Below are 24,694 nucleotides of genomic sequence, written 5' to 3' on the forward strand. Positions count from 1 at the left end.
GCTAGGGATAGATTTATGATAGGTGTATACCTCTTTTGTGCCACTTAGAAAACATTCTCCATGGGGAAATGACTTAAAATGTCATTAAGACACATGAATGTTTTTTTTTTTTTTAAACGTTTGCAAATTTTTTGGGTCACTTTCAACATGGCTATGTGTCTGCAACAGTCAAAATCTAAATTTGCAATGTACAGGTGGGAGCATATTTACAAGGAATGTGCTTCATGGGGAAACGTTTGCAATTTTTTTGGGTCACTTTCAACATGGCTATGTGTCTGAAACAGTGAAAATCTAAATTTGCAATGCACAGGTGGGAGCATATTTACAAGGAATGTGCTTCATGGGGAAAGGTCTTATAATGTAATATGGGAAAAATGACATTAGAGATACTGAAATGTTTTATAGAGAAGCATACACCATTATGTCCTTGTCATAATTTTGCAAACCATTACTTTTCCCCAAAAACGATTTTCAAATTATATTTTGAAAACACTGCACATGTGGAAATTACTTAAAATGTCATGTACATATGGTGGTTCATCTGTAACAAGATAAGAAGCTTAGGGATACATTTATGATGACTGGTGCAATAAAGTGGACATTACTTACTTCATTGGTAGGACTTTACATGTATTATCTCCTCTGTATTCTTCATCAAGCGTAACTTTGATCTGCAACCCTGAGTAGGCCTCACCTTAAACAAACCTCTGCATAGGCCACACCTTATCGTCATCCTGAATTAATCATTTAAAATGCTAGGGACAGATTTATGATAGGTGTATGCATCTTTTGCGCCACTGTGCGTCACTTTTGTGACGCAGTGGCGGTGCAAAAGATTTGCTATGAGGCGAGAAAATTACAAATTGATGCATTTAGGCAGATGTGTCATGGTGTAAAAAAAACGTGCCACATGAAACCGATGCAGCAGTGGATGTGCCAGTCATTTTGCGCCGCTGTTCCGCCACCCATGGTGTGCTGCATTTACAATGCGGCGCAGCATGGGGCAAAAATGGCACAGATGCGTGACGTATCTGTGCTGTAAAGGTGGCGCATTGCTGGAGTTGTATCGTAAGTGCGATGCAGCTCCAGCAAGGCTCAGGGGTGCCCCATCTATACAATGCTGCGTCAAGACCTATGCAAGCTTCAAGCAGGCGCAGGGTTTTGAAGCAGCTTTCTCCTATCTGATTGTAAATGCGGCACACCATGGGTGGTAAAACAGTGGTGCACATTAACTGGTGCATGCCTGGGGATGTGCCATTTAATATAAATCTGCACTTTAACATTTGAGTATGTGCAGGGGACACAGAGTCGTTGAGGCTTATCCAAGGTTAAGAACAGATGAGTCCTGTTCAGTGAAAAATTAGACATAGGCTTCACCTGCTCAGCATCGCTGGACATGGTTAAATAATAGCTGCAAAATGTTACTCTTGTTAAATAATTTTACTATTATAATCTGTGAGATTTGTCTCTTACTCTGCAACATCTCATTGTTGTTATCTTTCTTTAAAGATAAAGACAACCTCAACATGAGCGACAATCTGCAATCAGTTGATTTTGACCTCATCATTGAACTTGTAATTGAAACATCAGTGGATGTTGATCCATTGGATGATTTAAATCCTGAGGATGAAGAAGAGCGTGATGAGGATGCAGATTTGTCTGAATTATATGATATCGGATGGGAAGCTGACTTGCTTCAGCCTTTGGAATTATAAACATTTATTTTTAAAATTTATAATCAATAAAAAGTAAAAAGGTAAACCGTTTAATTTAAAAATAAAAACACCTTCAAAAACAGGTTATGTGTAGTGTTTTCAATAAAATATTAAAATATGCTCATAAAATTAGATCAGATTCACATATAAAATAGCATAGGTAACATAAATATAAATGTCATTTCTTTTCTGGTATTTCTGTATTGTAAAAATGGCAATGACTAAAAAATCTTCAAAATAAAATGTCAAGTAGTGTGTTATGTTTTTGATCACTATTACTGATTTACTGTTTGATAATAATGTTTAATAACATTTTTTATTATCTTTTTCCTCAGATTCAACTGCAGATCATTTCAAGATGCCTACAAAAATAAGAGAGATAAAGGCTGCAAAACGTGAAAGACAGCAGGAGAAAAAAAAAATGCAGCAGTCCTCTAACAAAAAGATTTCTCAAGCCATGAAGAAAGCACCGGGTAAGAGCTCTAAATATTTCATAAGAAATATTTGTAATAAAAAAAATATTAGTACAGAAAATGTTTCAATCCATAATATGACAAGTAAATCAAATGGAAAGAAAAGGACAAATGAAAATGTTACTGCTAGAGCAAGAGATAAATCTGTGCATGATAGTAGAAGGAAACAACAGTTTTGGGAGATTCGTAAACGAATGTTCCGCAACAGGATAATTGGCAATTTGTTAAAAAATATTAAGAAAGGTCAACAGAAAATAGTTTTTTATAGGAGAAAAAAAAAAGTTGAGAAAGTTATTGATCAGGCTTTTGAAATTAAACGTAAGTTATTTATTTTGATAATCAATAGAATTAGGAAGCTAAACAAGGAAATTTTTGATTTCAAAAGAAATAGTAGATGGAAGAGAATAGTTAATCGTAGTAATTTTTGTGAAGTTTTTTCTGGAGAATGGATACATAGTTCAAGCTGTGAGGCATTTTTTAATGAAGAGAGTTATTTCCAGGATAATGATTTGGTGCATGCAGTTGACATCAGTGGTCGTGCTTATGAAATGAAAGATGGTTGTCCAGTTGAAAAAGAAAAACTTGTGACAACAGAGGCAGAAGAGTTGTTAGGTAATGAGGTTTTAGGAAGACGTGCTAAGGGTCCTGTGTACACCTGGAAGTGTAGTAGTATTTGCAGTGTGCGACAGGATTCCATCAATTTGCTTTGTGATTTTGTACGGACATTTAACAAGAAAAGTTTAAAGCAGAAAATAAGGTTGTTGCAAGAATTAGATCCTTGCAGAGTGAGAGAAGTGACAGGTTTGCATGGTCATTCACTGGCTTGTCTTTCCAGGAGAGTATGCCAGAGTGTTTTTCATCATTTCAGGATGCTAGCAGTGCATCATAACAAAGTGAGGAAGTTAGTTAGAATGTTGTATTATGCTAAGAGTCCAGCAATTATGCTGAAACAATTATGCGCTGCTCTTTTGCATGGTTCTGAAATAGATGTGAGGAATATATGTGAAGAAATTGAGTTTTGTTACTTTGGAAGTAAAGAGGAGAATGTTGAAATTGAGCAAGAAATAGAGGGTCATTTGGAAGATACTGTACATGTTTCCAGTACAGATAATTTCCAGAGGGAAATTGCGACGTTTGACATGAAATCAAGTGAGAGGCCTAATTTCACTTGTGTGTGTTGTCGACGCACTTATTATAAGAATCAGACTAAGTTAGTGGATTTATATGCAAAAAGTGAAAGGGAAAATATTAGTGAATGGAAGGATTTTGCAACATACTTGATGGTAGAAAATTGTTTTGATTTGGGATTGGATCAACGTGTGTGTACTTATTGTTGTAACAAATTAAAACAAAACCAGATGCCTGCTAGAGCAGTTCATAATAATCTGGAATTGGTTGAGATTCCTTCTGAATTGAAGGATTTAAATACTTATGAATCTATTTTGATTCAAAGTATCCATCCCTTTCAGGCTACTGTAAGAATGGAGCCAAAGACAGGGAAATTGCCTCCATCAGATTTACAGAGAGGGTTAAAGGGAAGAGTTGTTTATTTGCCTCTAGATTTGAAGAAAAACATTAACACAATTGGAGTAGAAAAAGTGGAAGAGGAACCTCTGGTTATCTTAGTTAATGGGGTTCCGACAAAGAATAAGAAAATATGGCAAGATTTAGTAGATGTTAGGAAAGTTAAAAAGGCAACATTGTATTTGAAAAAAAATAATAAATACTATAAGAATGTATATGTTGCAGAAGAGGAAGTAAGTGAGGAAGAGGATAGCGATTTGTGTGCTGGCCAAATTGAGAAAGTAGAACCCTCTACTAGTGAGGAAATATATGAACATTATAGTGTTCATCCTTTGCATTCAAAGGAAGTCATGGGGAATGCTATTGAGTTGTTTCAAATGAAACAAGCCAAAGGGAGTCCCATTAGTGTTTGGGAGGAAAGTTTGGAAGCTCGGTGTTTCCCACAGCTTTTTCCAACAGGTCAGGGAGGAAGATATGATGAGCGACCTCATCAAATTCCTGCTTCTGAATACCGGACTTTGCGATTGTATGCAGGAGATGCTAGGTTTCGACAATGCATTCCTTATTTGTTTCATCTCCTGTTTGAAAGCGATCTGTCTGGACTGTCATATGCAGTGAACCACATCTTGAAAAGTGGTATACACATGCAAAACATCTCGGCAAGTGATTTTATGGATAAAGTGAATGTCCAAGATAGTATTTTGGAATCTCACCTGATTAATCTCATGGCGTGTCAGCGTGGTACTAATGAGTACTGGTACCGTCGTCATGGTGATTTAAAATGTATGCTGAGGAACTTAGGAACTCCCACATGGTTCCTCACTCTGAGTTGTGCCGAGTATGGCTGGGAAGACTTACTTCAATTTCTACGAGAGGCAAATGCTAACGTAGAAAACATCGAATTCAAGACACCCGGAGAACTGTGCTCTTTGGATCCAGTCAATGTATGTAGGTACTTCAATCATAGATTTGAAGCTATGATGTCTTTCATCATGAATAAGAAGAATCCACCTCTTGGAGAGGTGTTGGATTTCTTCTGGAGAAAGGAGTACCAAGCAAGAGGAGCTCCTCATATACATATGTTGCTGTGGATCAAGGATGCACCTAAATTTGGAACGGATCCAGAAGACTCAGTGATGAGTTTCATCCAACAGTATTCTACGTGTGCTGTTCCAAACGCAAAGGAGAAGAAAAGCCTAAGAGAAAAAGTTCTGCGTTTCCAAAGCCATCGATGTGGAAAGTACTGCCGTCGTAAATTCCGAAACAAAGACAAGTTCTACACCAAATGTCGTTTCGGCTTCCCACGACCGGTGATTTCTAAAGGAAGAGTAAACAGTTTGATGTCTTCGCTGCGACATAATGTGATGAAGAAATCACCTAAAAACACTTACAATTTGAAGAGGAACGAAGAGTCCAAGTATATCAACGACTACAACCCGGTGATTTTGTCCATGTGGAATGCTAACATGGATATACAGTTTGTGGCTGATAACTGTATGGCTGTGGCTCGGTATGTGACGTCGTATATCACCAAAAAAGAGAAGACAGAATTGAAGGATATGTGGGAGGACATTTCCCATGAAAAGAGCCTCAGCAAGAAGTTGTACAGTTTCAGTCTGAAGATGTTGTCGCATCGAGAAATCGGAGCGTACGAATGTTCTGACCGGTTGTCTTCAGCAAGTCTCTATGCCAAGTCCAGGAGTATCGTTTGGGCGAGTCTTGGTCTTGCTGCAACGCGTAATCGAGTTCTCAAACCTGTGCGGGAAATTGAGTATTTGGCGGAAAAGGAGCCAAACAGTACCGACATTTTGAAGACAAACATGTTGGATACATATTATCCAAATCGAAGCAGTCACCTAGAGAATGTTTGTCTGTATGAGGTTCTGCAAAATTACATGTTCAAGAGGAACATCAAAGAAGATACTGAGAAAGGAGTGTATGCTGTAATAGGAAGTGAGGGATGTCTGGTCAAGCAAAGAAAATGCCACTTGATAAACCATCGAAAATTGAGTGGCGAATCTCCTGAAAAAAAGGAGTTTTTCTATTTAGCACTTTTGCAACTTTTCAAGCCTTGGCGTGCAGAAGAGGAACTGCTTGGAGATTTCCTCTGTTACGAAGACTCTTTCAATGCCGCCAAGGAGACCATAGAATGTCCTGCTTTTCCCAAATATGTAGAAATGTTGAATGCGGAAATTGAGCAGGAAGCAACGATTGCAGCCGAGATTGCCAGAGACAGTTCTCAGGACAGTCAGAGTTCTGCTTCATTGAGTCAGGATCCACTAGGAGGACCTCTTATTGAAAATGAAGCTGCCACTGCTATGAATGAGGTGGAAATAGCCATGGCACATGCTCAAGAGGATGCGGTTAACTTAGAAGAGTTGGAAAGGCAACTCAACGTTGAGCAGAGGAAAATATATGACGAAGTTACCATGCAAATTGATCATGGATTAAGTCATGATAAGAAAGAGTGCTCATGTACGTCGTTGAAACCTGTCCGACTGTACGTGAGTGGAGAAGCGGGAACTGGAAAAAGTTTCCTCATTAAAGCAATTTCATGCTATTTGCAGGAAAGGACAGAGTCATCACTGTCTTGTGTTGTCACTGCTCCAACTGGACTGGCAGCACATAATATTAAAGGGATTACTTTACATCGTTTACTGATGCTGCCAGTGGAGCATGACAACAAATTAGAATATCACAAGCTATCTGGAGATGCTTGTTTTGAAGTTTCAAGAATCTTGAGGAAAATGAAACTTCTTATCATTGACGAAGTAAGCATGGTTTCCAATGTCATGCTTGCCTTTGTGCATTTGAGGATGCAAGAAGTTCTCAAAACAGAGTATGATGTGTTATTCGGTGGCAAACACATCATTGTTTTTGGAGATCTTCTGCAGCTGACACCAGTGAAAGGGCAACCTGTGTTCAAAATGCTCACGCATGAAGATACCAGGAAGTGCCTAGGCAGCATTGGCAACGTCAATATATGGTTAAACTTCAATTATGCTGAACTGCATGAAAATATGCGTCAGGCAAAGGATGAAGTTTACAAGACTATTCTACAAGATGTTAGAATTGGAAAAGTGACCGAGCATGGGAAAGAAGCTTTACATGCACGATTACTGTCAAATTTATATCCAGAACAAGATGTTGTGCCTGAGAATATTTTTCAGAAAATTACTGATAAGAAATCTGGAATATGTTTGATGCCAACTCTTGCAGAATGTGCAAAATTTAACAACAAAATGTTGCATTTAGAAAAGCAAGAGATTGTGAAAGTGGAAGCTATTGATAGAGTAGAGCATATGGGATCAACAATTATTTTGTCTGAGAATCTGAAAACAAAATTGGATTCATTAGAGAAGAGTATATCTAAAACTGCAGGTTTTGAAAAGACTCTGAATGTGTGCTTGAACTGCCGTATAATTTTAAGAAGGAATTTACATGTTGAAAGAGGTCTGGTAAATGGATCAATGGGTAATGTTGTTGATTTTGTGAAATACAGAAATAGAGATGGAATTGAATTTTTAAAAATTAAATTTGATGGCATTGAGGAAGTACAGCTAATTGCTCGTTGTTCTGCTAGATTTTTGCTTGTAAAAGACTTATATGTTCGCCGTAAGCAGTTCCCTGTTTGCTTGGCATATGCGGTGACAATTCATAAATCGCAAGGTTTAAGTGTAGACACTGCATTGGTGAATATTGGCAGTTCTGTGTTCAAGGAGGGTATGGCATATGTGGCATTGTCACGAGTTAGAACTTTATCGGGATTGTACTTGATTGACTGTGATGTCAGAAACATTTGTGCAGATCTAGATTGTGTTAAGGAATACAATAGGTTAAGAAGAGAGTATGCGCCACATTTGCCTCAGTTTCCTTTGTTTGAGAAACGTCTGGTAGGCCGGAAACGAAGAAATGAGAACAATACTGGGCAGGTTGTAGCAAAAAGACAAAAAGTGAATGAACCTAAAATTACAAGCAGAAACAAAGAGGATTCTGTTGAAGATGTTGTTGGTTTTCAGTTTGAAAACAGTTCTGGTGTCAACTGCTATGCTAATGTAGTAATTAATGTTTTGTTTTCTCTAAAAAATGTAAAAGAAGAGATTGTGGTCAATTCTGATCAAAGATTTTGCAGTTTGTTAAATTCTGTGTTAGAGAAATGTACCACTGATAGAAGAAACATAGAAAGTGTGTCTGAAATTAGAAATCTGTTAGATAGATGTTCAGGCCAAACACAATTCTCTCAAAATATTCAGCAAGATTGTCAGGAGTTTTTAATGTATATGCTTCATGTATTACATGCTGAAGGTGTAGATGTAGATCAGCTGTTTGGGCTTTCTTATCAATGGCAGCATGACTGCGAGAACTGTATGGTATCAAGTACTACTAGTGTAGACTCAGAAAGATTTGTATATTTAACTTTGCCAGACAGTAAATCAGTCTCCTTTAATAAGCTAGTAAAAGCTGCTAATCACAACATGGAGTGTAGCCAATGTAAATCTGAAATGATGTCCACATTATTTATACGAACATATGGCCAGTACATCATTTTAATGTTCCAACGATGTAGGCCTGATGGAACAAAATTGACAACTTTAATAAAAAAATTTGTAGCTTCGCAGTTGTCAATATCAGGAAGGACTTTTGTAACTACAGCAATTATATATCATGACGGCCCTTCAATATCATCAGGACATTACACAGCTTATTTAAAGTCTAGAAATGGCTGGTCATTCTGTAATGATTCTGTTGTAATTTTCAAAAAAAAATTGCCGTATGACCTTAAAAACTCTTACCTGGTGTTTTTAAAACCAAAATTTTAGGAAAATAATCTCGGGATATGATCTGTGGAATTTCAAGAAGTTCTAATGGCTCCTACACAATTTGGCCTTGAGGATAAGTGTAGTTCAGAGACATAACTTCTAATCATAGGATTGGACATCATGGACATGTATGTGCAGTTTAAATGAGTTCAGAAAAACTGTTTCTTTTCATAAGCTAATTAAAGCAGCCAATCAAAACATGGAGTAGAGGGAATGTAAGTCTGCAATGCTGTCTACTGTTTTACATTACTTTGTGATTAAAAGTGATGTAGAGAATTAAATAATTGTAGTACTCATAGAGGTAGTGTAAGTCTGCTTCATATTAAGCAGTATCAGTGTCATACGAAATGTAGAACATGACTGAGCAAGAAGGGGAAGATATTACTATTCCAGGATTGTGAAAATGATCTTCAACATTTTAATTCTGAAAGTTGCGGGAATGCCAAATGATGGGATTGGCTAACAAGAAATCCAAGAGTTATACATGGCTCTGACAAAATTTGGCCTTGTGGAATCTTGTGGTAGAGAGCAAGAAGTCATTTATTGTATGTAACATGTTTTTAAAAACGATGGAGATTTTCTTTCAGAAACTGGTGGGCTGAAAGTAATAACAGCACAAAAGAGTATAAGCTATTCATAGGACATCCTTGGACGTCATGGAAAGTAAGTTAACTTTAAGGAGTTCTGTTTTTTGATTTCTGATCTTGTATGGGTTTTTTAAACACAATCATTTTGATTGTGTTTTTTTTTCCCCGCTGTTACATGATGAATACCTTCAAGTCACTGTTTTTAGTGAATTTTGATACATTCTGAGAACAGCAAAAATAAACCATTTAACATGTATAATTAATTCTGTAATGTTTCCATTTATGATGTATATGTAGAACTGTGTAGAAGGCATGGAGAAGGTGAGGCTTCTGTAAGTGTCAAAGTTGTTGCATGCAGTGCTGCACTTCTGCGTATTCTTTGATATGCTAGACTACATCTGCACAATGAGATACCTAAGCAAAGGAAACAGAAGTGATGTGATTGTGAAATGAGGAAAATAAATTGCATGTATTTCAATTACATCACCTGTGTTTCCTATCATTACGAATCACATTGTGCAGATCAAGTTTAGGTCTGTCCAGGGAAACATAGGAGGTTTGGACTTTGTTGAAGATTGCAGTGGACATGACTCACTTCATTGGTAGACCTTCACATGTATTATGTCTTCTATTCTCTTCAACAACTCGAAATTTCATCTGCAACCCTGAGTAGGCCTCACCTGAAACAAAACTCTGGATAGTAGACATCTTATTGGCATCCTGAAGCAATTATTTTAAATTTTAGTGTCTTGCGACACTTTTCTGAGACAACAGCAATGCAAAAGATGCACCATGTTTTAAGATAGGCCTCACTTCATCTGCATCAAGATAGTGTTACTTTAAAATGTATATCTTTAGGACTGTGTAGCTTCTGTAAGTGTCAAAGTTATTGAAAAACTGTTTGTCCTTCAATCTTTGCCCTTGTCTTTTGTAATTTTTCAATACATGTTTTTATATTTTTCAAATGTTTGTTCTCTCTTTCACAGATTGAAAGTATAAAAATAAAAAGTGAGGAATTTAACGACAATTATAAGGTAAGTATTTTGTACTCTTTTCGTTACATTTCTATCACATTGAACTACTATTAGTTCCACTGCTTCATTTCTTTAATCCTCAGTTTCCTGCCTTTGCTACTTCCCTCATTCCTTTCTCTATTACCTACTTACTCAACTCCTTCCACTTTTTTTCTCAGTCCCTCTCTTCTCATAGTTCCTCACTCTTGTTCACTCACTCCGTCTCTATTACTCTTAGTGTCTTTGACTGATCACTGTATCACTATTTGTTCATAATGCTTTCTCTGTGTAGTTGAAGCACACTAAGGGGCATATTATGAATGCAGCCAATAAAATTATTGCTCTTTTTATTGGCAGAAAACTGGTGCAAAAGCGGCTTTAGCGGCAGTTTTCTGCCGCAAAAGCAGCTTTAGCGACACATTTCTGCCTATAAAAGCTGCAAAACTTTTATTGCCTATGTTGATAATATGCCCCTATGTTATTTACATTAGGGCTATATTGTCCAGTATAACAATCAAAATTGCTCTCCAAAGACACCAGGCAAAGCAGACGCTCCCTCAAACAGATCACCAAGCGCAATTTACCCTACTTACAATCTAGCCTGTTCTCTGTCGAGACTTTAGCAATCTTTAGAGCACAAGATAAGATTTTTTTACATGGAAGAGCCATACGTATTGCAATTCTACTTAAGAAACAAGCATTGGCATAGACAATAGGTCTCGCCTTTGGGACCTTATACGTGTTTAGCCATGCAACAGTTGATGTTGCTGCACCAAGGATATTATGCTGCATAACTAAAGACTTAGAAGGTCCAAAAGTCGATACCTATTGGCTATGCCAATGCTTGTTTTTCTTTCACTTCGTTATCTATTTTGTTTTTCACAATTATACCATCTTCTGTCTGTTCTTTGGTAAATAGATCTATTAAATAGTATCTCTTCTTTACTCCCTATAGCTGTCTTTCTTGAAACATCACTCTCTGTTTACTTTCCTTATACTTACTCTTTTTTTTAAAAAAGTTTTTTTTTTGGTTAGCTCCCGGTACGCGTACCGGGAAGCTAAACCGGAAGCGAACCAAAAGAAATAGAGCTTGCCAGAGTGCTAAACATTCTAGCAATTTTTTTGGAAAGGGAAGGTAGTTCTGAAAAGAACTTTTTTTTTTATATTTTTGTTGTTTTATATTTTTTTTGTATTTTTTGAACATTTTTTGTTTTTTTTGTATTTTTTGAACGATTTTATATTTTTTTGGGTTTTTTTGGGGGGGGGGGAACAACAAAAAACAGGCGTTGAAAAGGGCTCAACAGGAGCAAAAAAAAATTACTGGGGGCGGTTAGGGCAATTATGATTGTCATAAGCCAGGTTGATGGCATTAATACTCATGTTACCACATGATATCAACGCTCCACAGTGCATACAAGTATGTTTCATGTGCCCAAAATTCTCTTGGATGTTTGGCACAGTTTCCCGTGCCTCTGCTGGTGTCAATGATATTGACGATGTTGACCTGGCCACAGGAGTTGCTGTTGGGTTTTGTTCCATATCCCGTATTTCCGCCCGGCTGTAATTAAGTGGATGCTTCCTGGTCATGTGCCGATGCATGGTATAGTTCCCATAGCTATACTTTTTATCAGTCCCTCTTGATAATTTCTCTTTGCAGATGAGGCAGGTCACATACCTCGCATTCACTTTCTTTTGCCCTGGAGGGATTGAATAAAACTGCCAGATGAAACTGGCTTTCCTATGGGAAACCCGGGGCACCTCTTCCAAGAACTGTGGTTCTTCTCCCTCCTCTTCCTCCATTTCTTCCTCTTCCTCCTCTGTGTTGGTGATCACCTGGGGAGGTGGTCCTCTCTTCCCATGAGGAGGTGGAGGTGGTGGTGGGGGTGCACCAGCTGAAGCAAGTACTGAAGTCATTTCTCAAGTATTAATAAAGGTCTTCCTCTCACAATGATGAAAGTCAGAGTGAGGAAAGAAGGAGGGGTTTTCATCATTTGGAAAAAACAATACTTCTCAACCAATGAAAAGTGTTATTTTTAGGTCACCTGACCTAGCCTTCCATAATTATGAAACTAAAAGTGAAATGAACCAATGAAAAGCTTTATTAACAAGTCACATGACTCTAACTTTCATGTTACGCGCTGCGGAACGCTCCCCGGTTAGCTTCCGGTTCGCTGCGCTTCGCGCCTCGGTCCGCGCCCGGGGACACTTCCGGGTGCGCTAACGCAGTACGTCACAAGACGCATTTCGCGGCAACGCGATACGTCGCGCTTTCGCGCCGCGGATCGCTTCCGGGAATTGCGTTTCGCGCCTCGGTCCGCGCCCCGGGGCACTTCCGGGTGCGCTAACGCAGTACGTCATAAGACGCATTACGCGGCAACGCGATACCGTAACTATGTTGATTTGTTACCGGTTCGCGGACCGGATCGCGGAATCGAATTGAGCTAACGGGAAGCTTCCCGGTTCGCGGACTGGGAGCGAAACAAAAAAAATATTAAAAAAAAATTATTAATAAACATATAAAATATATTTTTGGATTTAAAGAATTATACATTTTACAGCTATAGATATTAGCTTTTAAAAAACCAATGAAATTCACTGAAAAAACCATAGGTTATAGACCATATATAGTTAGGAATTAGCATTTACAAAACCTTGAAAATTCACTGAAAAAACCATAGGTTATAGACCATATATAGTTAGGAATTAGCATTTAAAAAACCTTATTTTACTCACACAAAACCATTGAAATTCCATATATAGTTAGTTGCACTAACTATATATCGCGCACCCGCAATCCACTGCTGATCATGTCACATATTACATCATTCATGACATGGTCAGTGACATCACTGATGACATCACTGATGACATCTCAAATGACATCACTGATGACATCACTGATGACATCTCAAATGACATCACTGATGACTACATCCAGTGACTGTATAATTCTGTAAAGTTAAAATATGTCTTACATATTGAAGAATGAGTGGATGTATAAGTGTCTTGATGAAGGATTTAGTAGGGGCATGGCTGACTGTATGAGTGACTGATTAAATGTGTCTCACTGAGTGCATGGGTTAGTGACTAAACTGTCTTAATTTGTGCATCATTATGTCTGTTGTTCTGTAAACTGCTGCATGTGTTGATCATTAGCTATATGATTAACTGTATGGGTTATTGATTGGTTGCCAAAGCATTTGTATGGGAGACTGAGTGTGTGTGTGGGTGGCTGGGAGGTGTATGACTCTCTGCATAGATGTGTGAGCAGTTGATTGACTAGATGTATGGGTTCAAAAGTGCATGTGGAAACAGCTGTATGGCCGGTTGACTGTGTGCATGAGTGTATTGGTGAGTGAATGGATATCTCAGTGCTACATGTCAAAGTAAGTACATATGTAAAACACAGTACATGTGAAAGTTGACATATATAAATAACTGTGCATAAGAGCCAGTGAATGTGTGAGTGGCTGTATGGATTATTGTGAACTTGTATCAGGGATTGTATAACAGAGTAAATATGTTTTAGTATATGTTTGAATAAGTAAGGTGTGTATAACTGTATAGTTGAGGAAATGGAGGTGTGATTGATTCTTTGCATGACTGACTAAGTGTCTGAGTAACTCCATGGATGAGTGACAGTCTATGAGTGTCTGTTTACACTGAGTGTATCTAAGGTTATATTAGAGTCTGAAGAGGTTCATCGTATTATCACATGATTGATGTCATCAGTGATGTGATCAGTAATGTCAAATGAGATGTCATCAGTGATGTAATCAGTGATGTCATTTGAGATGTCATCAGTGATGTCATCAGTGATGTCATTTGAGATGTCATCAGTGATGTCATCAGTGATGTCACTGACCATGTCATGAATGATGTAATATGTGACATGATCAGCAGTGGATTGCGGGTGCGCGATATATAGTTAGTGCAACTAACTATATATGGAATTTCAATGGTTTTGTGTGAGTAAAATAAGGTTTTTTAAATGCTAATTCCTAACTATATATGGTCTATAACCTATGGTTTTTTCAGTGAATATATATATACACAGCAAGGTAAATTGAAGAATGAGTGGGTGTATGTGTGTCTGAGTGGACGATGAGTGATTAAACATATCTTAGTGAATGCATGGGTCAATGACTAATCAGTGTGAATGTCTGTATCAATCTGTCAGATGGTGTGTAAGTAGCTGCATTGGTTTGTGAGTAACTACATGAGTGTTTATATGGGTTAATAATTGGTTATTTGAATTTCTGTATGGTTGCCTGAGTGTCTGTGTGAGTGGGTGGGTGGTGTTTGTGACTCCCTGCATGGATGTGTGAGTGAGTGATTCACTGGGTGTATGAGTTCATGAGTGTATCTGTGAAGAGCTGTATGGGCGCGTGAGTGTATGTATCGCTGTGTTTGTGAGTGCATGGATGTCTCAGTGGTATATGTGTGACTCACTACATTTGTGAAGGGCAGTGTATGTGAGTGTTGGAGTATATAAGTGATTATATATGAGAGCAAGTGATTGTGAGGGTGGCTGTATACTTTCACTCAGGTACTTCCCATGCACTAATACAGTCACCAAGGCACTCCCCCTGCACTCATGTAATCACCCAGGCACTACCCATGTACTTATCCAATCATTCAGGCACTACTCTTGCACTCAACCAATTCCTCAGGCACTACCCATGCACTCATCCATTCTCTCAGGCATTACCCATGCACTCGTCCAATGACCGAGGCATTAGCCTTGCACTCATACTTTCACTCAGGTACTTCCCATGCACTCATACAATAACCCATGCACTATCCCTGCACTCTTTCAATCACCCAGGCACTGCCTATGTACTTATGCAATCATTCAGGCACTACTCGTGCACTCAATCATTCACACAGGCACTACCATCCACTGATCCATCCCCTCAAGGACTACCAATGCACTCATCCAATGATCCAGGCATTAGCCTTACACCCATACTTTTACTCAGGTACTTCCCATTCACTTATCCAATCACCCAGACACTACCCTTGTACTCATGCAATCACCCAGGCATTACCCATGCTCTCATGCAATGTGTTGGGCACTACTCTTGCACTCAACCATTCACTCAGGCACTGCCATGCACTGATCCATTCCTGCAAGGACTACCCATGCACTCAACCACTGATCCAGGCATTGGCCTTGCACCCATACTTTCACTCAGGTACTTCCCAATCACTCATAGAATCACCCAAGCACTACCCCTACAGTCATTCAATCAGCAAGGCACAACCCATGTACTTATGCAATCATTCAGGCACTATTCTTGCACTCAATGATTCACTCACACACTACATATGCACTCATCTATTCACTCAGGCACTATCTATGCAGTCATCCAATGGCCCAGGGATTATTCTTGCAGTCATTCTTTTACTCAGGCACTACCCACGCTCTGATCGAAGCACCCAGTTATTACCTTTGCTCTCAGGCACTACCTATGCACTCTTCCAGTCACCCAGGCAGTACCCCTGCACTTATAAAATCACCCATGTACTGCCCATTTACTCATGTAATCACTCTGGCACTACTCTTGCACCACTCAACCATTCACTCAGGCACTATCCATGCACTCATTCATTCACTCAGGCACTACATATGCACTCATCCAATGATCCAGGCATTATCCTTGCCCCAATCCTTCCACTCATGCACTACTTATACACTCATCGAGTGTATGAGTCCTTCCACCCAGGCACTTCTCCTCCACTTTTGCAATAACCCAGGGACTAACCATGCAGTCATGCAATCACGCAGGCACTACTCTTGCACTCAAATATTCACTCAGGCACTACCCATGCACTCAGCCATTCCCTCAAGACCTACTCATGCATTCATCCAATGACTCAGACATTACCAATGCACATATGCAATGACTAATGCACTATCCATGCACTGATCCAATGACCCAAGCTTTACCTTTGTACTCATGTTTCTACTCAGGTACTTCCCATGCACTCATCAAATCACTCAGGCCCTATTCCCCCACTCATGCAATCACCCAGGCACTACCCATAAACTCATGCAACCACCCAGGCACTACCCATGCAGCCATGCAATCGCCCAGGCACTAATCTTGCTCTCAACCATTTACTCAGCCACTACCCGTGCACTCAGCCATTCCCTCAAGGACTACTCATGCATTCATCCAATAACCCAGACATTACCCATGCAGTCTTGCAATCACCCAGTTATTACTCTTGCACTTAACCATTCACTTACACACACCCATGCACTCATACATTCACGTAGGCATTATCCATGCCCTAATCCATTCACCCACACAGTACCCATGCACTTATCCAATCACATAGGCAGTACTCCTGCACGTATACAAAGACCCAGGCACTACCCATGTACACATGCAATCACTCAGGCACTACTCTTGCACTCAACCATCCACTCAAACTCTACATCTATTGACTTATGTATTCATACAACATATAGCTTTTCTTTTCTAAACCAGAATAGTTGGTCCCATAAGAACAGTTTTTTCTTCTTTTTCAAAATCTATTTTTTTATTTTTGTGTGTTTTTATAACTATTTTGTAGTTTTTTTGACATTTCGAAATTGAAAAAATTAAGAAAAACTAGCACAAAAAAACTGCATAACTGTTGAATGCCAGCTGAATAATCAAGGGGCCAGTATTTTAAAAGGACTCGGGAAAGATCGTTAGAGGTTGTGGAGGTGCTGTACGCCAGTTTGCTCATGAGGCATCTTCATTAGGTGGGTTTGACTGGGAAAGACACAATGGGATATGTTTATTGTTAAAATAGGGAGGGGTAGGGCAATGACAAGTGGGATTGATTATTGTTTGATAATACGGGTTTTTTTTATTAAAAATTTGTGATTATGGGGCAGGTGGGAATATTGAGGGTCATGTGATCAAGTTTGTAAGAGCATCAAGTGAAACTAGTTTTGTATAGTCAGTTTAGTTATATTCTTTTATCTGTTTCAGTAACCCCTGACAAAGAACCTTATGGTTCGAAATGCATTGGGTGGAACGCAATGAATCATCTCTTCATGAATGCTTTGCATTCACGTGCCGCTGGATTAAGTCTGGATAGACGACAGGAGGCATTTGAAAATTTCTAATAAAACATTTATTTGGAACGACGCTGCCTCTGGAATGTTTACAAAATGTTGATTAACTTTGGAATGAAGTGTGCACATAAGGATTGGTCTACGTTTGAATCAGACAAGATTATTGATTAAAATTGATGAATCATGGGGAAAAATTCCTTAATTTCGCAGTGCGACGGATGGGTGCGCAGTGTCACGTACCTTTTTCCATATATTTGTAGTGTCCAGCATTGTTTGAACAACCTGCTCCCCCACACTCAAACAGTTTTGCACTTTGGACACAACAGTGCAACTTTTCCAAAATTAGGCGGAGTTGGCGGAATACTCTGCACCTTGTCACCAGGTTTGATTGTAGATGACTGTGCCTCTTGTCTTTCCTCAGTAATATAATAATTATAATATTTCAATTTCAAATCAGTGTATCTCCTCATTTAAATACCAGTAAATAGATCTATATTTATATACAATTTTAGTAAAACAAATTTGCGTCCCATACGCGGATCTGGAAGTTGCAATCAGAGCGGACGTACCATGACTCATGAAATTACTATTAAAAAAACATTTTAATAAACAATATTAGTAACTATCCGAACAAACCTCTAACCTTGAACTGGATATTATTATTGTCCATACATATGAAAAATATATAGATAAGAAATCATGCAGGAGCCACAACTCCATGTTTATATTAAAACAAAAAAATATATATAAAAATACACATATTATATATATATATATGTGTGTGTATATAAATTTAAACCAGTATATTTTAAAAAATTTGACAAATTGTAATCGAAAAAAATACATTTTAAAAATATTTATTACCTCTGTATATGTATATTTTGTATATATATATATATATTCACTGAAAAAACCATAGGTTATAGACCATATATAGTTAGGAATTAGCAGTATGAAGAGGTTCATCGTATTATCACATGAATGATGTCATCAGTGATGTGATCAGTAATGTCAAATGAGATGTCATCAGTGATGTCATCAGTGATGTCATTTGAGATGTCATCAGTGATGTCATTTGAGATGTCATCAGTGATGTCATCAGTGATGTCATTTGAGATGTCATCAGTGATGTCATCAGGGATGTCATTTGAGATGTCATCAGTGATGTCATCAGTGATGTCACTGACCATGTCATGAATGATGTAATATGTGACATGATCAGCAGTGGATTGCGGGTGCGCGATATATAGTTAGTACAACTAACTATATATGGAATTTCAATGGTTTTGTGTGAGTAAAATAAGGTTTTTTAAATGCTAATTCCTAACTATATATGGTCTATAACCTATGGTTTTTTCAGTGAATTTTCAAGGTTTTGTAAATGCTAATTCCTAACTATATATGGTCTATAACCTATGGTTTTTTCAGTGAATTTCATTGGTTTTTTAAAAGCTAATATCTGTAGCTGTAAAATGTATTCTTCTTTAAATCCAAAAACATATTTTATATGTTTATTAATAAAAAAAAATTTAATACTTTTTTTTTGTTCGCTCCCGGTTCGCGAACCGGGAAGCTTCCCGTTAGCTCATCTTGATGCCGCGACCCAGTCCGCGAACCGGTAAACGTTCCGTTAGCGCAACTGCCGCGTTAGAAATCAACATCGTGACGCGTTGCGGAAGCGCGACGTATCACGTTGTCGCGTAATGCGACTTATGACGCGCTGCGTTAGCGCACCCGGAAGTGCTCCGGTACGCGAACTGAGACGCGAAGCGCAGCTCCCCGGAAGCGATCCGCGGCGCGTCGCGAAAGCGCGATGTATCGCGTTGCCGCGTAATGCGTCTTATGACGCGCCGCGTTAGCGCACCCGGAAGCGCTCCGGAGCGCGAACCGAGGCGCGAAGCGCAGCGAACCGGAAGCGATCCGGGGCGCGTTCCGCAGCGCGTAACTTAAGCGTAAGAGGTCATGTGACTTGTTGATAAAACTTTTCATTGGTTCATTTCACTTTTGGTTTCATAATGATGTAAGGCTAGGTCAGGTGACCTAAAAATAACACTTTTCATTGGTTTAGAAATATTGTTTTTCCCAAATGATGAAAACCCCTCCTTCTTTCCTCACTCTGACTTTCATCTTTGTGAGAGGAAGACCATTTTTGAGAGTTGAGCAATGGCTTCAATAGTTGCTTCAGCTGGTGCACCCCCACCACCACCTCCACCTCCTCATGGAAAGAGAGGACCACCTCCCCAGTTTATCAGCCAGACAGAGGAGGAAGAGGATGAATTAGAGGAAGAGGAGACCGAAGGACCACAGTTCTTACAGGAGGTGCCCCGGGTTTCACGTCGGAAAGCCAGCTTTATTTGGCAGTTTTTTTCACTCCCTCGAGGGCAAAAAAAAGTAAATGCTAGGTATGTCACCTGCCTGATTTGTAAAGACCGGTTATCTAGAGGCACTGATAAAAAATATAGCTACGGAAACCATACAATGCATCGTCACATGACCAGGTGGCATCCACTGAACTACAGCCAGGCGGAGATACTTGACATGCAAGATAACCCAACAACAACTCCTGTGGCCAGGTCAACATCACTAATATCATTGACAGCAGCAGAGGCACGGGAAACCGTGCCAAACATTCAGGAGAACTTTGCTCATATTAAACATACCTGTATGTATTGCGGTGCATTGCTGTCATGTGGTAACATGAGCATTAATTTAATAAACCTAGCTGTTAACAATCACAATTGCCCTAACCGCCCCAGACAGTAATTTTTTTTGTTGCTCCTGTTGAGCCCTTTTCAATGCCTGTTTTTTGTTGTTTCCCCTCCATCAAAAACAAAAAAAAAACATAAAAATGTTCAAAAAATACAAAAAAAAGAAAAAATGTTCAGAAAAATAAAATAAAATATAAAACAACAAAAACATTAAAAAAAAGTTCTTTTCAGAACTACCTCCCCTTTCCAAAAAAAATTGCTAGAATGTTTAGCACTCTGGCAAGCTCTTTTTTTTTAGTTCGCTTCCCCGTTCGCTTCCCGGTACGCGAACCGGGAGCGAACCCAAAAAAAAAAAAAAAAAAAACAAAAAAAGAAGAGTAAGTATAAGGGAAGTAAACAGAGAGTAATGTTAAAAGAAAGACAGCTATAGGGAGTAATCCAGAGATACTGTTTAATAGATCTATTTACCGAAGCAAATATGGAAGAGGGTATAATTGTGAAAAACAAAATAGATAAGGAAGTGAAAGAAAAAAAAGAGAGTAGAACAATAACAAAGAAGAGTTTCTTGGAGAATGTGAGTGAATGTTCAAAATAAGATTAAAACATGTGGAATAACAGAGAGAAAAAAACAGAAAACAGAAAAGAAAAAATAACAGAAAAGATTAATTGAAACAGCAAAGAAATGTAAATAACATAGAACCATATCATCAACATAGGCAATAAAAGTTTTGCAGCTTTCATCAACAGAAATGTGTCGCTAAAGCCGCTTTTGCGGCGGAAAACTGCCGCTAAAACCACTTTTGCAACAGTTTTCTTCCAAAAAAACAGCAATAATTTTATTGGCTGTGTTGATAATATGCCCCTTAGTGTGCTTGAACTACAGAGAGAAAGCATAATGAACAAGTAGTGAAAGAGTGATCAGTCAAAGACACTAAGAGTAATAGAGACGAGTGAGTGAACAAGAGTGAGGAACTATGAGAAGAGAGGGACTGAGAAAAGGAGTGGAAGGAGTAGAGTAAGTAGGTAATAGAGAAAGGAATGAGGGAAGTAGCAAAGGCAGGAAACTGAGGGTTAAAGAAATGAAGCTGTCAAACTACTAGTAGGTGAATGTGATAGAAATGTAACGAAAAGAGTACAAAACATTTACCTTATAATTGTCGTTAACTTACTCACTTTTTGTTTTTATACTTTCAATCTGTGAAAGAGAGAACAAACATTTGAAAAATATTAAAACATGTATTTAAAAATTAGAAAAGACAAGGGAAAAGATTGAAGGAGAAACAGAGTTTCTTTTCCTCATTTCACAATCACATCACCTGTGTTGCCTTTGGTTAGGTATCTCATAGTGCAGATGGAGTCTAGCATATCAAAGAGTACATAGAAGTTGAGCAAAATATACAACAATTTTGACATTTACAGAAGACTTAGCTTCTTATCTTGTTGGAGATTAAGTCAGGCCTGTCTTGCAACATGGTGCATCTTTTGCATCACTGCTGCATCGGTTTCATGTGGCACGGATTTTTTACAGCATGACACATCTGCCTAGATGCATCAATTTGTAATTTTGTCGCCTCATAGCAAATCTTTTGCACCGCCGCTGCATCACAAAAGTGACGCACAGTGGCGCAAGAGAGGCATACACCTATCATAAATCTGTCCCTAACATTTGAAATGATTGATTCAGGATGACGATAAGGTGTGGCCTATCCAGAGGTTTGTTTAAGGTGAGGCCTACTCAGGGTTTTAGATGAAATTTACGCTTGTTGAAGAGTACAGAGGAGATAATACATGTGAAGACCTACCAATGAAGTAAGTCATGTCCACTTCACTCTTCAACAAAGGCCAGACCTCTTCTGTGTCCATGGACAGACCTAAACTTCATCTGCACAATGTCATTCGTAAACTTAGGAAACACAGGTGATGTAATTGAAAAATGTGGAGTTTCTTTTCCTCATTTCACAATCACATCACCTGTGTTGCCTTTGCTTAGGTATCTCATAGTGCACATGTAGTGCAGCATATTAAACAGTACCCAGAAGTGCAGCACTGCATGGAACAACTTTGACACTTACAAAAGCTTCAGCTTCTGCATGCCCCCTACACAGTGCTAATTATATACATTTTAAACTAATGGTATCTTGCTGGAGATGAACTGAAACCTATCTTGCAACATGGTGCATCTTTTACACGAAAGTGACCCACAATGGAGCAAAAGAGGCGCACGCCCACCATAAATCTGACCCTAACATTTTAAATGATTGTTTTAAGATGCCAATAAGGTGTAACCTATCCACAGATTTGTTTCAGGTAAGTCCTACTCAGAGTTGCAGATGAAATTTAGGTTTGTTGAAGAATACAGAGGAGAAAATACATGTGCAGGCCTACCAACCAAGTGTGTCATTTCCACTGCACTCTTGAACAAATGTCAGACCTCCTCTGTCTCCAGGAACAGGCCTAAACCTCATCTACACAATGTGATGTGTAATGTTAGGAAACACAGGTAATATAATTGAAAAACGTGCAATTTTTTTTGCTCATTCCACAATCATATCACCTGTGTTTCCTTTGCTTAGGTATCTCATTGTGGAAATGTAGTCTATCATATGAAAGACTACGTAGAATATGAGCACTGTATGCAACAACTTTGACACTTACAGAAGCCTCTCCTTCTCCATGCCTCCTACACAGTTCTAAATGTACATCATAAATGCAAACAGTACAGAACTAATTATACATGTTAAATGGTTTATTTTTGCTGTTCACAGAATGTATCAAATTTCACTAAAAACAGTGACTTGAAGGTATTCATCATATAACAGCGGGGAAAAAAAAACACAATCAAAATGATTGTGTTTAAAAAACCCATACAACATAACAAATCAGAATTCAGAACTCCTTAAAGTTAACTTACTTTCCATGACGGCGAAGGATGTCCTATGAACAGCTTACACTCTGTTGTGCTGTTATTACTTTCAGACCGCCACTTTCTGAAAGAAAACCTCCATCGTTTTGAAAAACATGTTACATACAATAAATGACTTCTTGCTCTCTACCACATGTTTCCACAAGGCCAAATCATGTCAGAGCCATTTATAACTCTTAGAATTCTTGTAAGCCAATCCCGTCATGTTGTATTTCCGCAACTTTCACAATAAAAATGTTGAAGATCATTTTCACAATCCTGGACTAGTCATATATCTCCCCTTCTTGCTCAGTCATGTTCTACATTTCCTATGACACTGATACTGCTTACTATGAAGCAGACTTACACTATCTCTATGACTACTACAATTATTTAATTCTCTACATCACTTTTAATCACAAAGCAATAAAAAACAGTAGACAGCATTGCAGACTTACATTCCCTCTACTCCATGTTTTGATTGGCTGCTTCAATTAGCTTATAAAAAGAAACAGTTTTTTTTAACTCATTCAAAGTGCACTTATTTCTCCATGACGTCCAGTGTTATGGTAAGAAGTTATGTCTCTGTACTACACTTATCCTCAAGGCCAAATCGTGTAGGAGCCATTAGAACTTCTTGAAATTCCTCAGAGCACATCCCGAGATTCTTTCCCTAAAATGTTGATAAGAAAGCCCAAACAGGTGATCTACATCTACACCTTCAGCATGCAATACATCAAGCATATACATTAAAAACTCCTGACAATCTTGCTGAATATTTTGAGAGAATTGTGTTTGGCCTGAACATCTGTCTAACAGATTTCGAATTTCAGACACACTTTCTATTTTTGTTCTATCAGTGCTACATTTCTCTAACACAGAATTTAACAAACTGCAAAATCTTTGATCAGAATTGACCACAATCTCTTCTTTTACATTTTCTAGAGAAAACAAAACATTAACCACTACATTAGCATAGCAGTTGACACCAGAACTGTTTTCAAATGGAAAACCAACAACATCTTCAACAGAATCCTTTTTGTTTCTGCTTATAGTTTCAGGTTCATCGACTTTTCTTCTTTTTGCTACAACCTCCCCAGTATTGGTCACATTTCTTCGTTTCCGGCCTACCACACGTTTCTCAAACAAAGGATATTGAGGCAAATGTGGCGCATACTCTCTTCTTAACCTATTGTATTCCTTAACACAATCTAGATCCGCACAAATGTTTGTGACATCACACTCAATCAAGTACAATCCCGATAAAGTTCTAACTCGTGACAATGCCACATATGCCATACCCTCCTTGAACACAGAACTGCCAATATTCACCAATGCACTGTCTACACTTAAACCTTGCGATTTATGGATTGCCACCGCATATGCCAAGCAAACAGGAAACTGCTTACGGCGAACATATAAGTCTTTCACAAGCAAAAATCTAGCAGAACAACGACCAATTAGCTGTACTTCCTCAATGCCATCAAATTTAATTTTTAAAAATTCAATTCCATCTCTATTTCTGTATTTTACAAAATCAACAACATTACCCATTGATCCATTTACCAGACCTCTTTCAACATGTAAATTCCTTGTTAAAATTATACGGCAGTTCAAGCACACATTCAGAGTCTTTTCAAAACCTGCAGTTTTAGATATAGTCTTCTCTAATGAATCCAATTTTGTTTTCAAATTCTCAGACAAAATAATTGTTGATCCCATATGCTCTACTCTGTCAATAGCTTCCAGTTTCACAATCTGTTGCTTTTCTAAATGCAACATTTTGTTGTTGAATTTGGCACATTCTGCAAGAGTTGGCATCAAACATATTCCAGATTTCTTCTCAGTAATTTTCTGAAAAATATTCTCAGGCA

Source organism: Lissotriton helveticus, chromosome 2_2, assembly GCF_964261635.1.
Source record: "Lissotriton helveticus chromosome 2_2, aLisHel1.1, whole genome shotgun sequence".
Classification (NCBI taxonomy): Eukaryota; Metazoa; Chordata; class Amphibia; order Caudata; family Salamandridae; genus Lissotriton; species Lissotriton helveticus.